The sequence below is a fragment of the Protopterus annectens genome, chromosome 6.part1 (genome assembly GCF_019279795.1).
Source record: "Protopterus annectens isolate FY-2018-M chromosome 6.part1, PAN1.0, whole genome shotgun sequence".
NCBI lineage: Eukaryota > Metazoa > Chordata > Ceratodontiformes > Protopteridae > Protopterus > Protopterus annectens.
The window spans coordinates 75214889-75235484 of record NC_056738.1 but is presented as its reverse complement, the minus strand read 5'-3'; the positions used below and the strand labels follow the sequence as shown (position 1 = coordinate 75235484).

The 20596-nt window shown below is 38.4% G+C and overlaps 1 protein-coding gene across 4 annotated transcripts in view; it reads right to left on the bottom strand.

Moving 5' to 3' along the window:
• UBR3 (ubiquitin protein ligase E3 component n-recognin 3) overlaps nt 1-20596 on the bottom strand; it is a 4226407-nt gene that overhangs the window by 473536 nt on the left and 3732275 nt on the right. The window lies entirely within an intron of this gene.

Sequence of the window (20596 nt, the reverse complement as noted above, 5' to 3'; positions counted from 1 at the left end):
ACTACTGAATCTCTTCAGAAAATGAACAATCCTTTTTTCTTTTACCAGAAAAAGCCATACAGAAAGGGTCAAGATCCTACACTAAACCCTGCGCTAAGCCCAGTAAATTACTCCTGTCCAGAATAACTGAGAGAGAAGGCATATGTTTTTGACAGGAATTTCTGCGGAAGACAACCCATTTTTACAAGTACAAATCTTCCTAGAATGGGCATAGCTTTCTGGCTAGGCAGAGAGGCATTCTCTGCCCCTTTTTCCATGGCTGACAAGACTAACTCTTCTTTGCCCATAAAGGGCACCTTGTAGCTGTAGAAACTAAATCAAGAATCCAATGAAAAAGACAAGTATCTGTAGTTATTTTAGCCACAGCGCAGTCACCCATCTGTGGCTGAGGCAGTTGAGCCACCTACTGTGAAGGTAAAATTTGTTTGATTATCATCTTGTAGTGGCTGGTAAGAAGGAAGAACTGAGGAACAAGTAGGCTGTTCCATAGTTGAGCTGAAAAAGTTGCCCGATTCCAGGAGAAGCCTTAAAGTTGTAAAAAAGTAATTTTCTTGACTGTGAAAACACAGTAAAATGCACTTTAAGCACTTACTTCAGCCCCCAAATGTAAAACAAGCATATTTGTTACTATTAAAAAACAGTTTAACAATAGTTTCAACAACTTTTTACTACAAAACTAAACAGTAACGCTCCCATTTAAAAGTGGCCAAGAGTCACACGACAGTCTTTCTGGGAGGGAAAGAGGGCAAGAGTTAAGTGGGATAAGTTAAGCCTTGAAACAGAGGAAGGTGGTTAGGTGTACCTGACTTGAAGGGATATTTTAGAGCTACACAGTTAAGGCTCATATACATAACACAACAGAAGGTTATAATTGAAAGTGGAAAGTGATGATGATGAAGCAAGGGGAAAGTTCAAGAAATAAAGATAAAATAGGATTTTAGATGCAGATCCTTAAACAGAACAACAACAACAACAATACAGAATATTATATTCATAAAGTAGCAGAGAATATTCTAAGCCAATGCAAGAATGGAGATCTTGCCATTGGGGATGACGGCAAGCAGGGGTACAGAAAACAGTCAAGAGGGGACTAGAATTTACTGAAGAAACCTGGAAAAGGAACCACGACACTGGGAACAAATAACTCAAGCTGCCTTCCTTACCAGGGCTTGACCTCACAGTACAGACAAACAAAGGGATAGGGGGATTTTAAGTGAAAGACTTGCTCTGGTAGAGTTTTTAGTTAAATCTAGAACAGTAGCAGCTGTTAAAAAGGAATAATTAGTAGGACATATAAAATATTTCATGATAACTATAACAATCAATAGTAAGAGGTTAGAAAATTTTGGGAACAGAGACTGGAAAATCAATTTACAAGAAAACAATGGGAAGGCATCTGTATGGCTCCCAAGTATGCGACCAAATCCAGAAGGTTTAGGATCTTTGCTTGGAAGTGTCTGCATATGTATTTTTATACCTCAAGCAGACTTCAAAGAATTTTTCCTCAGGAAGACAGCACATGTCAGAGGTGTGATGAAGAAGAAAGAGATTACTGGAAACATATCTTTTGAAAGTATAATGAGATGACAGATTTAAAAAATTCCCTACAGAGTACTCTGTCAGAAATATTGGGTAAGCAAATGGATGGAAGTAAGGAAATGACTCGTTTGAGCTCAGATACAGGATCTGAACTGCCTAGACTTAGTATATCCTAAGAATATAACGGCCAGCCAGCTTCCAAAGCTTTTAGGGCACCTTCCATGTGCTCAAACTATTAGTCAGCTTGAGGTGAGCTGACTAAAGCTCAGATTTGAATCCCAGGCCCCTCAGAGTTTTCTAGCCACCAAAGAGAGCTCTCCACTGCGGGCTTTTCCTTACTAAGTCTTACTAAGTTTCATTCTGTTGGCTGCCAAAAAAAGCAATTACTAGAAAATGGAAATCAACGTCTGCACCAACTGTATATGAGGTATTAAATATCATAACACAAACGGAAGAGAGGGCTTTAAAAAGGCAAGGAGCAAATTACACAGAAGTAAATGGAAATTGTGGTAACAATACATGTATGATAATATTGAGGAGGGGTCTATATTAGAACAACAAAGTTTCAAAACTTCGAATGTTCTAATATCGAACCCTATTCAGCGAAAGCTGAGAATATCGAAGCAACAGAAAACCAAATTTTTTCCTAGAGAAAGAATTCGGTTGTCCATTTCTACTGCTTCAGTATTTTCAGTGCTGTGGTGGAAAGTTACAGGTCGGGTTCAGGTAAGTGCGTGACTGAGTGCAGGTTAGGTTAGTTAGGGTTAGGGTGTGGGTTAGGTATGTGTGCGATTGTGTGGACGTGAGGGTTAGGTGAGTTAGGGTTAGGGAGCAGGTTAGGTATGTGTGTGATTGTGTGGACATGAGGGTTAGGGCGGGTTAGGTGAGTTAGGGTTAGGGCACGGGTCAGGTAAGTGTGCGATTGTGTGGAAGTGAAGGTTAGGGTGGGGTAGGTGAGTTAGGGTTAGGACATGGGTGAGGTGAGTGTGCGATAGTGACGGACCTTAGGGTTAGGGTTTGAGTTAAGGTAAGTGGATAGTTAGTGGTGTGTATATAGTTTAGTGTAGGGTTAGGTGTAAGATTTTATGTGTGTGTGTGTGTGTGTGTGTGTGTGTGTGTGTGTGTGTGTGTGGATTGCTGTTTGTTTGGTGTGCTTGTGTTGTGTGTATGTGTTTTGGAACAGAGAATTTTTTCCCTAGGAAAAAATTCGCTGTTCTGTATGTTCGATGTTTTCAGCTTTCGCTGAATAGGGCTTGATATTAGAACATTCGAAGTTTTGAAACTTCGATGTTCTAATATAGACCCATTGAGCGAGGTGGAGGAGTGAGTTTTAAGGGAAGGCAAGATTTCAGTATATTTTGTAACAGAGTGATGATGGTAGCAAAGAAAACATATGTAATGTATATGTATTTAACCTGAAATATGTTAAAATGGTTTGTTTTCTTTTCTGTTAATGTATGTTCACCTATGCCTTAAGTGATAATTTAATAAAAGTGTTAACAGTCACATGACAGTCATTAAAAACACTTTTTTCCTAGCATAATTAAGTTTTTCAGAGAAATCAAGTTTTCTTTCATAATAAGTAGAAGTTGTTTTTTTTTTTCCTTGAAGGGAACTTTTCAACACAGCAATGGAACAACATTAGCTGGAAGGTGCCCTAAAAGCTTTGGAAGCTAGCTGGCTGGCTCTCACCTATTATTCTTACTCCTCCTTTCTTAATCAATGCCTTCCTTTAACAACTCCATCCCTTGATCAGCCCTGTGATAACATGCTGAATCTATGCAATACTTCTCAATTATTACCACTCCTCTCTAATGTACGTTCCCCAGGTATGTCTTTGTACTTGTCTCCTTCCCAGTCACGCTAATGGCCTTTCTATCCACACATAGATGGCCATCTTTTTTTCTAATGCCTCAAGAATTATACAAAATATTCAACTGTGGCATTAACAATGTATTCAGTGCACAAATTACATCTTGTTGGCCTTTATTACAGCTCTCTTGTACTACAGTGTTGAAATTACTTTAAATGTGATGATGTAACTGTTTCATCTTTGCTGTTTTCTAGATCCTTTCAGTTCAGCATACCTGTTTATTTATTTGTTAGCTGGGTAAACATCCTAGTCTTTCTCTGACTTGGAATGTAAAAATCACTATCGAATTTGAACACTGGAATGTGAAAGTGGGTGTTCTTCAGCTCATGAATGGTTATCTATGTCCCCCTCCAACAACAGGGTATAAAAGACTACAGGGTCACCATACAATTTTTTTTTGCTTTAAAGTCACTTTAATTTAATTCCTGAAAATATGACAATCACCGTTACAAACAAAATCAAGTAACCTATTCTTTAGACTGCTCACAATCTCCCTTCAACCATAATTAATGACTGGATTAAGCCTTTTAATATACCTAAGTCCTCAGACAGACTACTAACAGTACTTTTCTAACTTCATTTTACTAACAATGCATTACTTTTACATATAGAACCTGGCATATGTTGAAGCACTCTACATTCTTTACCTGCCTAACAACAACAAAAAATCTTTCTTCTCCTCAAGTAATCTTACACGGAACTCTAATTTAGGAGAGACAGTCATTACTATTCCTCTCATGCACCAACACAGTCTCTTCTGTAATCATTATATCTCCCATACTTGGCAAATAGGCAATTACTGCCCAACCTGCTCTCCCAAAGATAACTAAATGCTTGGGGGGGAGGCATATCCTTCCTGCCCTTTCAATATATCACTTCAAACAGTATGTTAACATACAGATTTAAAAAAGGCAACACAATAAAAATCTATTTAACATTTATGTACTCATACATTCAGTTCCAGGGTAGAAGGATAAAGCAATGATTACGCAGCAGATGAACAGAGTTCAAACAGCATCTTGGTTACTTGTACAGGCTTGCCAAGGAGGATGGAAGTAATCGACTTCTGCTGGCTCACCCATCCTGGGGAAAGGCAACTGTGGTGGGCCACAATGGTGACATAAATAGAGAGCACTAGGTATTATCTGGTGGAGTTCAAGCCTGCTTAGCCATTCTGTCGGACTATATCTTGTACTGGTAGCAGAGGGGAACTCAATATGCAAAAATAAACTTCCCCTCAGGACATGCCAACAGCAGAGCTTGTAGCAGTCATTGAGGGGGTACTCCCAGGGAGAAAGGGGAAGCCACCTCCAAGACAAGAAAGCTGGCCTGCACCCTACCATTCTGATTTTCACTGGGGAAGGGAGAGACAAACAGGATTTCTAGCCAGGACTGAATAGGACAAAGGGCTCTCACCTAGTCCAGGAATGTCTAGCTGTTGTGTCATCAGATGGAATGAGCCCACTGTGTACCGGCAATGGAGCCATCAGGAAATGTCCTGTTAGGAAACATTTAACTGCTCATAAAAATGTAAGACAACAACCAGAGCTACTGCTACTAATAAGCAACTAGAAAATTTACCATCCAAAATAATAACAATATACAATTTCCTTACTGTAATTATTCCACTTATTTTTAACATGATACTGACAAAATATAGCGTCATACATCCATAACTGTTTATTACACCCTCATTTATTTCAAACTGTGAAGCCAGGAAAGTAAGGCCATCCAACTACTATTACCAAACATTTTCATTATAATTCATCCTTCGTAACATACCTCATCCTGTCTCAAAGAGAAGAATCCTAAACTCACCTTGCTCTTTCTAATCCCAAACTTTCAATCTTCAAGGATGTCCAATCAAGTTATCATCTATGGCACTACTAACCGGCCAAAGCATCCACTATTATGGAAGGTGTCTACTCTCTCCATAAAGAGGAAAGACTCATCTACAAAGAATTACCTTCAGTAATAACCCTAAACTTTATACGAGTTTATTCCTAATAACCACCAATGAACTTTGATGGAAAACAATGAAAACATTTACTGGCAATTATACTAATTTAAACAAAATCTAAAAGAAATGATTGCCAATGTCAACAAACATGCTATATTTGTAATCAGCAAAAACTATGGAAAACTTTGCTTTTACATGGGGCTTTACCCCTCCCACCCCTGGAACTTAAACAAATGAAATCCAAACAACCATGGCGAAAGGAGGAAATTCCTGAATTATATTACAGTCGACTTGCTGAAGTTTGACTGTAATAAAATTCTACCACTTTCTTGTTTAGTGAGAATTACCACAATAGTCTACACATGATTAATGCATTTTCCAACTAAATTAAAAGCACACACTCACTCACACACACACACACACACACACACACACACACACACACACACACACACACACACACACACACACACACAACAGACAAACATATGTCACTGTAAGGAGAACCCAGCTTCAACCACAAACATGATCCAATCTAGTTCTCAGCTGAAATCACTGCCATTCGTAATCTGATAAACTCCACTGATATTTAGGTTCTATATTACAAGATTGAAACTTTACTTAATCAAATAAGTAAAGCTCGAACTTGTAATATCGAAACTGTAAATTGTAGAATGGCCGATTTATCCCAGGGAAACACTTCCCTTGGCCGTTCTGTGGAGTATGCCCATTTCTCCAATTTGGAGCAATCTCGGAATTGGTATATTTAGGTAGTGGCGGGCACAGCCCCCCCATCGGGGGGGTGTGGGGCAGTGAAGGCCCCCACTTGATTTCAGATGTAAATTTTTTTTTTTTTTTTTTTTTTTTTTGTGATTCGGCCATGGAAAGTGTTTCTCTTGGTTGAATCAGCCATTCGACAATTTTAGCTGTCAATATTACAAGATCGAGCTTTAGTTATTTGATTAACTAAAGCTTCGATGTTGTAATATAGATGAGCTATTTAGATGTCACACCTCCACACTGTCACACCTCCACACTCTGGAGTGTGAACCATCCTCCTTCACAACAAAATAGACAATTCCACCACAAAACTGATTATTCCCCTCTGCACAGATACACAAGTCATCAACTTTCATTTCAGTTAAACATTATAAACCAATCAGTATACAAACAAGGATGAATCTTCAGAAAAGAGCCTCCCTCATTCAAGCACATTATTTATTTGACATTTGTTGACCAGGATAGTCCAACTGAGCTAAAGCCCTTTTTCAGCGGAGTCCCAGAGAGAAAAGCTCCACAGTAATATATGTTACTCAATACAATAGTACTATATATAAACATTACAGAAACAGAACATTGTGACACGTGTATTACACAGAAAATTTTTCATTTGAGCAGAGGTACAAAGAACAATACAAATACAGTCTTGTCAGATTATTTAACTAAAGACAAGTATATTTACTGTAAGAAACAATTACAATAGAGTACAAGGTAACAATCCTGTAACAAGGGAGTCAGAAAAATAAGGAAGACTGCTGTTAGTGTTGGAGATTAACTGAGATGTGAATATGTTCTATAGAGAACTAAGGTAAGCAAACAGGATCAGAGAAGGATTAGCTAATTATTACCAGCACTGCTTTCTTGTAAAATGTTTTCCTTAACCAAAGATCTGTCTCAAGGTAAAGGGTGATAAGGCCATCTCAACACAAATTATTTCATATTAAAACTAAACTACCAATAAAGACAAGGCTCCCCCAGATACATTTTAATATACATTGCTAATTTAATACCAACCTTCGATCTCAATAAGTGCACATCGTAAAGACTGAAATTAGTCTTCCTTACAAAAATACACTTAAATATAAAATATATATCACTTATAAACTACTGTAAAGAGTGGCACTGAACTTCACCTCCTGAAACAACTTCAATGATTTATGTTCCAAATCTTTAAACATGTCTACACTGTCCATATAAATCTGAAATTGTTTAAAGTTTTCAGCTTCTGTTACATCTTTGAGGACTTGACTTCAATCATTCATTCAACCTCACCTTCTTGAACTTTCAGTGCAGTCTTAGAGATTACAATCGGTAGAACATGACTCACATCTCTATCGCTGGTTATCAATGCATCAAGTAAGCTACTCCATGTCCGCAGGAAAACTATTTTCCAAATTGCTGGATACTCCAAACAGAATTTTAAATTCTTCATCACACACACATACTACACTGTTCAGTAATCTACACAGAACAGTCATCACCAAAGAAATTATTTTCTCACCCAAAAAACACACTTTATAAGTTATTCTGCAACTGTGAAAGCAGTTGCTTCTTAAAATGCCACAAATGAAAATACACCACAATATTATGTGAATGACCATCTAAAAGCTCAAAATATGATGCCGACCTCCTATAAGAACACTCCCATTTTACACTATTCACCATATCACACCAGCTACGCAACCCACACAACTCAGCTATAAAGGATGCCAGCCTCTTCTGGAATTTGACAGTCAAGTTCCTCAAAATTTGATTTTTCATCTGCAGCAGTGATATGGCATCTGTTTGATCACAAAGCAAAGCACTTTCTTTAACCATTTAAGTGTCCATCACCGCCATAAATCATGACAACTGAGCATTACTTGTTTGAATCTCCAAATCAACAGTCACTAACACCACATCTGATGCTACCACCAGAGGCAGCACTCTCGAAACTTTCTTTGATGGCCTTGACCTCCATCCTGCAGCTACTGCTGACAACACAGAGTCAAAATCAGAGTCAAAATAATTACTACTAATTTTTTATGGAAGAACAAGAACCTGAAACTTTGTTCACGTAGGAGCCTATAAGGAGCAGAACAGAGAAATAGTGTATTTTAGGCTTTTCTGTTAGCTTTCGGGCTTTAAGCATGTGGTCTTATTTGTTAGGAACCTTTGAAGTCTTTCAACTATTTGATATTTCTGGTAAGGTACACTCCAAAAAGGAGTGCTGCACTCTGCAATTGCCAAAACAAAGGTAAAATGGTCACACAGACAAACCATTCAGTAAAAACTGCAAGAAAGACCCGTTCAAGATACAGTCTTTACTGTGTGATACCATAAGCCTCCTATAGTTGAAACCCATGGAATATATGCAAATGACCCCTCAAGGGCATACTAATGTTTCCGATAAATGGCTTCTGAAGGCCCACGACTTTTTAAGTCTTTATAGGTACATTCAGGACACTAAAGCCAGCCTCCCACTAACTGTACACATGCCACGTTTCTACCTTTTTCCTGACCTCGTCAGTACATAAGTAGAGTGTTTGACTATACTTCACAAACACAGTGCTTAAAATCAAGCCAGATGTCAATAACATCAGGGTGCCTTTTTATCCTTTGGTTTGAATGTTATACAAGATATTTTGCAGACATCATAGAATTTTAAGAGATTTATGTACCTGAAGTCTTAGAATTCTGATATATTAGTTAAAGGGAGTTTAGGTAGTCTGAGGGGAAAATGTTGCTAGCTTATAGTCCGACATAATCAGAGAGGGTATTACACAAGATGACGCTACAGTTGTAAGTACTAGGTCAAAAATACCTTGTCATCAAGTTTAGACAATAGCAATTAACTTCAGTTTTTATTTATTAGATGTAAGAACTTCTGCGCACATCTTGCATTGGTGCTATAGATACTCCAGTCAACTAATGGGTAGTTAAAAGTCTCCCAGAATGTTGGAGTTCTTATTTATGAGGAGTTCAACCATGATGTTTAGGAACCTAACAAGAACTTCTGGGATGATGGAAGGTACCCTGTAGCACACAATAAACTGAGCTGATTTTGTTTAGTGTGATTTGGAGTTTGATAAGTTTCATTTGTGGGTCTCTAGGAATCTGTCTAGAGGTGATACGGTCTCTGACCAACATGGGCATGCCAAAGCAACTGCCACTGGATCTGAAGGCATTGTTGTTGCTAAACCCAGGCATGGAAGGAGTGCTTTCTGGATGTTTAAACCATGTTTCAGTGATTATACACATAAAGGATGCTTTCCAATTGCAAGAGTTCCTGAAGGTCAGGCAACTTACTGTTTAGACTTCTGGTATTGGGCAGACCAACCTTAACTTGACACTGTTTTGATATTGCTATGTCTGCTACACTGGAATGTTCATTAACTGAACTTTGCCTAAAAAGACACAGTTAAGTTCAACAGCATCTTCCTGAACTCCCTTGCTCCCTTCTAGGAAGGTTAGGATAAAATCCAACTATGCTCCCTGGCTCTCCAGAGAAACTAAGTCCCTTATGCTAAAAGGAGATAGAGCTTGGAAAGCCTGGATCAAAACAAAGGAATTACCTCTGCTACATAATTACAGACATCTCAAAACGCTTACTAAAAAACAAATCAATAACGACAGAAAGTCCTATTATAATTCTGCTCAGTTTGATAACAAATCCAACCTTCGCAAGTTCTGGTCCACTATTAACAAAATTCTCTCCTCAGGCTGCCCCTCAACTCCCTCCACTTACCCTAACACATCCCCTCTGGAAACTGCTACTCTCCTCAATAAACACTTCATTGAAGCCACTCAAAAACACTATTAACAAAATTCTCTCCCCAGGCTGCCCCTCAACTCCCTCCACTTACCCTAACACATCCCCTCTGGAAACTGCTACTCTCCTCAATAAACACTTCATTGAAGCCACTCAAAAACTCATACCTTCCAACTGTAACACAACTTCTCTGCCTACCCCTCCCAAACCTTCTAACAAACATCTAATTTCTTTACATCCAGTTCCTACTTCTTATATCAGATCTCTCCTTCAAAAACTCAAACCCTGCTCCCCCTCCACTGACAATCCCCCTCCTACCTTCCTCAAACTTTCTGCTGATGCCATTGCCTATCCAGTATCTATACTAATCAATAGATCTACTCAGGAAGCCACTATCCCTACCCTATGGAGATCCTTTTTCACTATTCCCCTGCATAAATGTGGAAACTCTGCAGACCCAACTAACTATTGACCCATAGCTATCCTATCCTCCCTATCTAAAATTCTCGAAAAATACATCCACTCAAAACTACTCAACTACCTCCGCCAGCATAACCTTCTCACTCCCACTCAGCATGGTTTCCGCCCCAACCACAGCACAACCACTGCCCTCTTATCCTTCACACATACCTTTTCTGAGGCCCTAGATAATAACAAACTCATATCTTGTCTTTTTCTTGACCTTTCCAAAGCCTTTGATACAGTCTCTCATCCCCTACTGATAACCAAACTCACAAATCTCAATCTAGCTTCTTCCTCCCTGGCCTGGTTCTCTAGTTACTTATCCTGCAGGCTTTATCTGTCAAATGGCCTTCCACCTCTTCACCATTCATACCCATCCCTACTGGGGTACCATAAGGTTCCATCCTGGATCCCCTCCTGTTTAATATCTTTACCAACAATCTCTACACATCCTGTAAACAATCCTCCCTCATCCAATATGCTGACGATTTAACTCTCATCTCTATCTCAGACAATATATCTGAACTCCACACCCTTACTCAACAAACCTTCCTATCCACAAAACAGTGGTTATCCAGTAATCTACTCATCCTTAACCCCAAAAAGACCAAACTCTCACTATTTCTTCCCAGCTCTCTCAATCACTACAAATCCACCTTTGCTATTACTTCCTCTAACAACACTATTATCCAACCTGAAGCCCACACTAAACTCCTTGGGGTCATCATTGATGATGAACTCAAACTCAACTTGCACATCCTCCAATGTATAAAAAAAACACACCAAAAACCTGGTTTATTGTATCGCCAAAAAAAAGTTCTAACTGCAAATGCCAGGCTCTCCCTAGCACAAGCACTTCTCCTGCCCTCCCTCATATATGCTGCCCCTGTGTTCACCAACATTCAAACTACAATCTTAAACAAACTTCAACAAACCTACCACAAGACAGCTAGATTTATCACAAATTCTCCATACAATGCACATCACTGCCTTGCCCTAAATTCTCTCGACTGCCTAGAATTCCCCCATCTGCTCCTGCTATCACAACTCCAAATGTTACACTTCATTCTTTACAAACCTCCTTCCTGCCCTGCTATTTTCTTCTTTCATCTCTATCTATATTCCTACTCAGATTCTCTGTACCTCTAATCAGCTGCTTTTACACATCTACCAACAAAAAAAAAAAAACAGCAGGCGAACTCTTATATAAACACTGTCGCCCAAGCTTGAAACAAACTTCCAAGAGATATCTGTTCCGTTATTCACCCATCTCACTTTAAAGAAAAACTCAAACTTCATCTCTTCAACTCCAAAATTTGTCCTTGTCAAGCCCCAACTTAAGTTCCCATCACCCTACCTATTTGCCTTTATCAGTCCCTCCCCATTCAACTAAGTACTCCCCCTCTGTAGTTACTTTTCAACTCTACAATCAATACTGTTGGACTAAACTCTATTTGTAAATATGGAAATATATATGTAGCGTTACTCTGTAAAATATGACGTGTATTCTATGTGCTTGCATTTCTGCATTGTGTTTCTAACTTTCTTGTATAACTGATTTTATCATACTGTTGATTCAATTGTTTTATTTGTAAACTGTTTGTGTATGGGGCTTTTCTCCTCGGGTCTCCACTGAAAATGGGTCACAAGCCCAGCTGGACCAACCCAGTTGACAAATGTAAATCAATCAATCAATCAATCAATCAATCAATCAATCAATAAATAAAGACACTATAGGGAAAGCAAGGGCTTTAGTTAGTAAGCAGATTTTGATCAAGAGGTTTTAAACCATCCCTTGGAAAGCAGGTAGGGCTGTTAAGCATCTTGTTCCACTGGACCACCTAAACTGACAGCAGTTATTTAGCCAACTGTTGAAGCCAATCATCTTTTTCATTGTACCCAAGTGCCTTTCATGGAGAAGGGAGGATTCTACTGAATATCAGGGTGTCACCTGCATTTTTGACAGAGATCAGATTTTTAGCTCTGTATCTCCCTCAGTTTTTTTTCCCTAACTCAAGATACTTTTCTAGCTGAAGTCAAAGCAATATGTAAAGCTATCTTCCAACTAAGGAACTTTAGGGAAGAACTCGCTGCAGGTTCAAATGGTAAGGTTAGCTTGCCAAATACAACAGACGTCAGGAAGGAGCCAACTGCTTTCTAGGTGACCATCAAATGTCAGACAAGCAGATATGGCTGGGATATGTTTCTTGATAAAAAAGTAAAAAAAAAAGGCCAGATTTTAACAATATACACAGACAGTGATGTACCACTGGAACCCATACCTGGGATGGGTCCAGGTTTCTATTAAAACACCAACAAGAAAATCTCAGCTATTTAGCTAAGCACGATTTTCTAAAAGCATGTGCTTAAGCCTCCTGTTGCACAGCCTGTGTAAATATTTGCATAAATGGGATCAATAACTTATCATCCATACAGTTATGTACAAGTTCATAATGTTAGGGTGAATGAGAGATTTCATCCTGTGTTAACAGGTCCACTCTGTGAAGAAGATTTTTGTAACTGCCCCTGGCCAGGAGCATTACAAGGGAGACCCAATGCTATCTGAGCCAAAAGGGACTTACCAGCAGTATCTGTGGATAGTCCTTTATCTTCAGTAAGACAAGGCATACAAGAACAGTTTCATTCATGGGAAATAAAAGACATCCGTCTTTCAGGCCTATTTGTAATGAATCTTGTTGCAGGCATTCTGTAACTGCTGTGACTAGAGAAAAACAGATCTATGTAAGGTGTTCCTGGAAGGAGAGTTTAGGTAATCATGCACTCTTTTTGGACAGGGAGAACCCCTGGGGACACTCCTCTTCATCTCACAGTTTCCTTGCCATTTCTTTTTACATTTTAAGCTATTATTTAATCACATGGCTGGATTTTATGGGTTAACTTGCTGCAAAGTTTTTTTTATCCAAACAGGAATTTTAATTTATTTGTACTTCTGTGACCCTTTTAATGGGAATTGTGATTTTAACCAAACTTTTATTATGACTGTGAAATTACTAAAACTATCATGGTGTCTAAGCTATTGTTTCTAAATGTTTTTACTATATTTGTCAAATTATAATCAGCAGGGAATCAACTTGATGAGCACTAATGGAATTAAGAAAAATATAGTTTCTGAGAATATATAAATGTAAGTACTGGTATTCTGAAATATAAATTATGCAGATGAGTTGTGTGCATGATATTTGACACCAATGCCTACAAATGCACTTCTAAGCCCTGATACTGACTAGCTAAGAAAAAAAAAAATGTTAAAAACAAATTAAAGAATACATTGCAGCAGACAATGCTAAAATTACCTTACTATGCTCACTTGGTAGGCAAATGTTTTAACTTCTGCATTCTAGTTAAAACCACTAATGGAAGCAAGACACGAGTCCAAGAACTGCAGCAATATAGAGAAAAAAACAGAAGCCCCTGCAGCCTCAGCAACTTGGTCCAGATTAAGAACTTTTTAAGTAGCAAAACACAAATCCTGCTGATAAACACAACTCCTTAAGGAACAATAAAATAGATCTATTATTTTTTTTTTCATGTATCACTGCAAGAAAACGGCCATCCAGGCTAATTACTCATTCAATAAGATACTCTAAGACCTGACCAGATAGTCAGGAATCAGGGAATAAATGTGCAAAAGCAGTAAGAAAATCATTCTATACTGCCTAACATAGTAAGTAGCTAAGTAAGTACTTAGTAAGTAGTAAGGCAGGAAAAGTTAAGGTTCAGCTGGATAAAATGGTGCAGCAAAGTGTGATCTGTTCACTCACAGAACCAACTGAATGGGTGTCATCCACAGTAGCAGCCCACAAAAAAGGCACAAACGAAATCAAAACATGTACTAACCCTAAAGATTTAAACAAAGCATTAAAGAGATTGCAGCATCCAATGCGTACAGTTGAGGAAGTTGCAGCCCTAATACCAAATGCCACTGTTTTTTTCTGTCTTAGATGAAAAAGTTAATTTTGACAAGTAATGCTTGATCGCAAATCCTCATTAGTGACTACTTTCAGTACCCCGTTTGGCAGATACAGATTCCTCAGGATGGCATTTGCAATAAATTATGCAAGTGAAGTCTTTCAGCGTGCAATGCAGCAAATTTTTTCAGGTTATCCTTGTGCCATAATAGTAGATGATTTATTGGTTGGAGGCAATGGTAAAGAAGAGCATGGCAGAAACCTAAAGAGAGTTCTAGACAGAGCATGTGAAGTGAACTTACATCTCAATCATCTGAAGTGCAAATGCAGTCTACCAGAAGTTACATAATGCAAGTCATTTATTTACTAGCACAGGTTTGTGACCAGATCCATCCAAGCAAGCAGCCATTCTTGAGACGCCAGCTCCAGATAATGTTCAAGCTGTACAACGTTTTCTTGGCATGGTTAATTATTTAGGCAAGTTTATACCAGACTTCAGTGAGTTGACAGCATCTCTGAGAGAGCTGATGCGCAAAAATGTTATATGGTCTTGGTTGGAACAGCACCAAAAAGCCTTTGAAGACCTTAAGCAGAAAACTGCCACCCCACCTACATTAAGATACTATGATGTCAATAAACCAGTAACTCTTTCCTGTGATGCTTCAAAGTTTGGTCTTGGTGCAGTTAGTTATTCTTCAAGAAGGCAGACCAGTAGCCTATGCATCTAGATCTCTTACCCAAACTGAAATGCAATATACTCAAACTGAGAAAGAGCTTTTGGCAATAGTATTTGCATGTTCAAGTTTCAAGATTATATCTATGGTCGAGCTATTCAGACTGAAATTGATCACCAACCTCTAGTTAGTATTTTAAAGAAGCCTATGCATTCAGCTCCAGCAAGATTACAAAGAATGATGTTCAAATTGCAAAAGTACAACTTCAAAATGGTTTATACAAAAGGTAAACTTCTTTATTTGGCTGATACCTTATCCAGATCGCACAGAAATACAATGGAACAGCTTCATGTAGATCACACAGAAATACAAACGGAACAGCTTCATGTAGAGGATTTTGACTTTGATGTCATGGAAGTGCGTAATTTTTCTACCACAAGACTTGATGAGCTGAGAGATTATACAAAGACTGATGCAATTTTGCAAAAGCTCAACCACTACATTAACGTCAGATGGCCGTCAAAGCAATCTAGTGTACCACCTGAAATGCAAACTTATTTTCCTAACAGAGATGAGATGCTGATGGAAGATGGCATTATTTTCAAAGGTCCTAAAATTGTTGTTCCTGCTTCTTTACAACATGAATATATCCAGATTTTGCATCGTGGTCACCCAGGTTCCGAATTTACCAAAAGATGGGTGAGAGCACTAGTATTTTGGTCTTCTCTAGCAAAAGACATTGATAGAGTACTTTTTTCTTGTTTAGTATGCAATAGTACTAAACCGCATTTGAAAAACGAACCACTTCAGCTAAGTCAAGATCCTGAACTACCTTGGACAACAGTAGCCACTGATATATTTGAGTTTACTTAGTGCTGGTAGACTCTTATACAAACTGGTTTAGAGATTGATTTACTACCTAATCTAATGCCCACTGCTGTTATTACCAAGTTGAAATGTCATTTCTCAGTCCAAGGTAGTCCACTCAAAGTTATTTATGGCAATGGTACCCAATTTACCAGTCAATTGTTACAGAAATTTGCAAAAGAATGGGACTTCGTACATGTTACTAGTAGTCCAGAATATCCGCAGTCAAATGGACTAGCTGAACGTGCAGTACAGAGTGCAAAGCAATTGCTGGAGAAGTCAAAGTGTAATAATACCAATGTATTTTTGAATTTACTTAATCTCACAAACATACCTGTGAGGCTATACTTGTCTTGCCTGCTCAGAGACTTCTATCAAGGCAAACCAGAAAAACATTGCCTATCAGTTCCAGTTTGTTGAGGCCTAAAGCTAAGAACAACAGCAGAATTAGAGCTCAACTTTTCAGAAAGCATTCTTTCCAGAAGTCTAGTTATGCCAAATCGAGTAGATTTCTTCATCCACTGAAAGAAGGAGAGACAGTGAGGATACAAACGGCAAAACATTTTGTCTTGATTGGTCAAGTAACAGGTATATGTACCGAGGCGAGATCCTACTTTGTAGAATCTCAGGGTGTGGAGTACTTGAGAAATTGCAGACATCTTCTTCTTGTACCAGAATCGATATCGCAGCATTTTCCTGTGATACAGACTCTAGATCTCAAAGCAGTCCAGATAATGTTCCTGTTGCAGAACATGTCTTAACTTCTACTTTCATTCCTGATGATGTTTGTGATATCCCCAAAGTTGAATATTCAGTAGAGTCAGTCCCAGTTGCTAGACCTAATTCTAATTTCTGTGTCACACGATTTGGTTGTATTTCCAGACCTAGCGTGAAATACACAGCAACCTGGACATAATTGTCTATATGTATTTAGTTCTGTACAACTGCATCACAAATAATTATTTGTATTAATTGCATGTCAATTGATGTTGTCAATATTGCATGAATCGTTTCTCAAAGAGGGATGATGTAGAATAGTGTGTGTGTGTGTGTGTGTGTGTGTGTGTGTGTGTGTGTTGCATCTTTAAGAAGGGTTTCAAGGTCAGCACGTGCATATAAATAGCAAGCGCGTGCTAGCTTCAGTGCCATTTTGAGAAATCAGTCAGAGAGTGAGCATGTATGAGTGTAATACCTAAGTTTGTTTATTGGTTTACCTAAGTTAAAGTTATTAAGCCTAAATCCTGACATGTTCGTACATAATAAAGCTGCTTGAACAGAACCCACAAAGACTTGTCTATGATTGGATGAGCAACAGAAGTGAAACCAAAAGATGAAAGGTTAATAACTGCAGCCCAGGGTAGTGGACTAAATACATGTTGGTTTATAAAGTCCACTGAACATGTAGAAGAAACAGACAAATGCATGTTCTGTAAAACAGAACTGGAAACAGTCGCACATCTTGTAGCTGGGTGTGAATCACTAATGGCAGAGGGCCTTTATACTGAAAGGCATAACAATGTGGCAAGAGTGTTGCAATGGGGATTGTGCAAGCACTACATAACTGAAGTAGATGAGAAACACTGGAAACATGAAGCACAGAGCACTGTAGAAAATGGTGAAGTTTACATCATGTGGGATCACCCATTACCAACAGTTAAAAAAAAAACACAAATGCGAGAAAAGCAGACATATTAGTCCAGGAAAAAAGATAAAAGTAACACTGATCACTGAAACTGCTACACCCAGTGATTACAGTGTTGTGCATAAAGAGAGAGAGAGAGAGTGTGTGTGTGTGTGTGTGTGTGTGTGTGTGTGTGTGTGTGTGTGTGTGTGTGAGAGTGTGTGAGAGAGAGAGACCCTATATGTCATAAAATACCAAGATTTGCAGGCAGAAATGACAGCAATAGTTAAGGATGCCCAGATAGTTATAATAGTAGTAGAAGCGAAATGTTTAATAAAATAGAATTTATGGCATATTTAGATATGTTGCCAATATCAGCCGAGGTCAAATACTGCTCAGCTTCTCTGCTTTGGAATGCAAAAGCTATCTCATCTCCTCCTCCACTCAATGGGTGAAGTGTAGCACCAATGAGTAACTTTATAAAAAGTTTTATTTTTGGACAGCCAAAAACGCAGAAGTAAGATGATGCATAGTGTCTCTGGTAATGAAGAAAGATCTGTGTTTTTAGCAACAGATTGCTTCATTTCAGTAAGCACCCTGTTTAGCAACAGAAAGTTATGTTTAATTAGCAATTATTGTTTGCCTAAGTTGTGGGATACTTAGTAAGTTGTTATGCAAGAAATCCGTTAACCACTGGGGGGGGGGGGGGGGGGGGGTGCACACGCCCTTTACTTCCTTTCCTTGGAAGTCCTGGACTTCTAAGTATTTCAGTCATTACTGCCAGTCAGTTCGCTATAGTAGTATTACAGTCAGTCAACAACAGTTTCATAACCCTTATTCTTCAGAAAATAAACATGTCTAATTTTGACTCATATTTAGCCCCCATCTTTCAGGAGCAATCCAGGAGAACTGTCAGTTTAAGTGACTTCCTCAAGGTCGCACAGTAGGCAAATGGAGGTAGAAAGAGTCAAAACCCTTCTACCCTTGACTACAAGAAGAAGCTCTTTAAGAGCTTGAAGCCTTAATCCTCTGTATCAACTGCCTAATTTTTATTAACTTCTTTATTTTCAGCTAAATCATAGAGGATTAGTCTTTAAATAATGCCAATCATTAATGTTTCATAGTTCTCATGGTTCAGAAAATGTATATTAATACTATGCCTGCTGCTCTGTTAAACTTTTAAGTGAATTAGAGCAGTCTGCCTCTTAGCCATCTCTAACTTTGAAGAACCTCTCTGACTTTGTCTTGCATTCATGCCCTGCCCTTCTTTACTTTCTTTTTCTGGCAAATAAGAGTAGAATACAGGAGTAGAGTTTCATAGTTCTTATTGTTCAGAAAACGCATCCCGAGCTGTTAATGGACTTCTTCCTGTGGTCAGAAATCAAGGTTTGTTTCCTTCTACCTCCATTTGCCTACTGTATGACGTTGAGCAAGTCATTAAATCAGATAGTACTCCTGGGTCACCCCTGAAAAGGGACACTTTGTACAGTGCATTCACCTGGTTAAAACAAACAAAAATAAATGTATATATTTAAAAGTTGTCTCTTTTTGAGCCTTTGTCCCCTCATTATTTTTGGCTTTTGGAGAGGCATTTTTGTCTATTCCTTGTAAAATTTGTGACTTCCTAGTAAACTGTTGTGGATTATAGTCACTAAATAATGACAAGTATGTGAATTTCAGACTTTGTATCCTTCTGAAAATGCTTGCTAATGCAAAACTTGTTATTCTAGCAACAAGCTAGATGACTAGCAGTTAGTGCACATGGCTACAATTCTGACTTGTTAATGACTTTCTTGTTTCAAACGTACATGGTTTGAATCTTTCTACCTTCACTGCCTACTGTATGACATTGAGTAAGTCACTTAGCCAGACAGTGTTTTGGGGCAACTGGGAATCTGGGCTGGTTACCTTAATGGTCTCATGGGGTGTGTGCCTAGTAATTACCTATGAATGTCTAACTTTTTATGTATACAAGAGAAACATTTAAAATCTGTACTTGATTTTACGTTTTTGTCTCTGAATTTTGAACTACAAAGTTAAGGGAACAGAAAGGAACTGTAGTGGATTTTCACTGTATGTTTATAATTACAGTGAACTGCAATATCTTTATGGGCCATTATGTATGAATGTATTCATTCACTTGCCCTCTTGCAACTATTTCAGGTGCACAGTGATACAAGTGGTTGTAGTTGATAGTAGTGTCTGTGCTTGCAAATGTGAATGTGTATGTGTGTATAAATACTTGTTTCATGCACCACAGAGTAGTTAAGGTGTAAAGAAAAAAAACTGATTGTTGTAGAAGCATCATCATTTCAACCATGTTCTTTGGGTACGTCATTGGTTTCTTTGTTTTGTTGACTGTTGAAAGTGTGTTTATTATCTGGCTGTGAATAAACTGAACAGCAAGAAGACAACAAATTTAATGTTAATATTGTTTTTTTTGCAGGCAAGTGGGTGTGCTACAACAGTCTGTCTGGTACTTAATGGAAATGTGTACGGCTACAAGTTGTTAATGAGTTACTTCATGTAATGCAGAGCTCGATTCCCTCAGCCTTTCTTTGTGTGCTGTGTGACTCTGACCAAGTCACTTCATCGAATTGTGCTCCTGTGTTATCGGGACACTTGCATCCAGTGGGCTGTCCCAGGCTGTCAGCAAATGTATTATGTCTTTTGAATTCCTGTGCTCTTCACATACCTGCTAATTAGTGCTTCACTATTATGTTATTTGACTATGAATCTTAGCACATCTCTTTTAATTTAATGGGTTGCCAGATGCATTTTCAATAAATGAAAGTTTCAAGGGAAAACTTTACTGTTGCTCATGCTAAGTCTGTTTTCAATGTGAGTGTTTTGTTTTGTTTAGAAAATGGCTGCCATTTTTCTACTGTAAAATATGAAATAAGTTTTAAATTTAATTCAAATATCTTTATCATTGTAAAAGTGAAGAAAAAAAAGTATGAACACCGACAAGTTTGAACAGTTTTATGTTAACTGGGGAGGGACAGCTAACTAATGGGATATTGTTATGGCTTTTGGGGGCTCCAGTCCACTACCCTGCCTAGGGCCCCATTTGTCCATGATCTGGCTCTGGGTGTACTCCCACACAGCCAAAGCCTCATGTCAGAGTAAATACATATAAT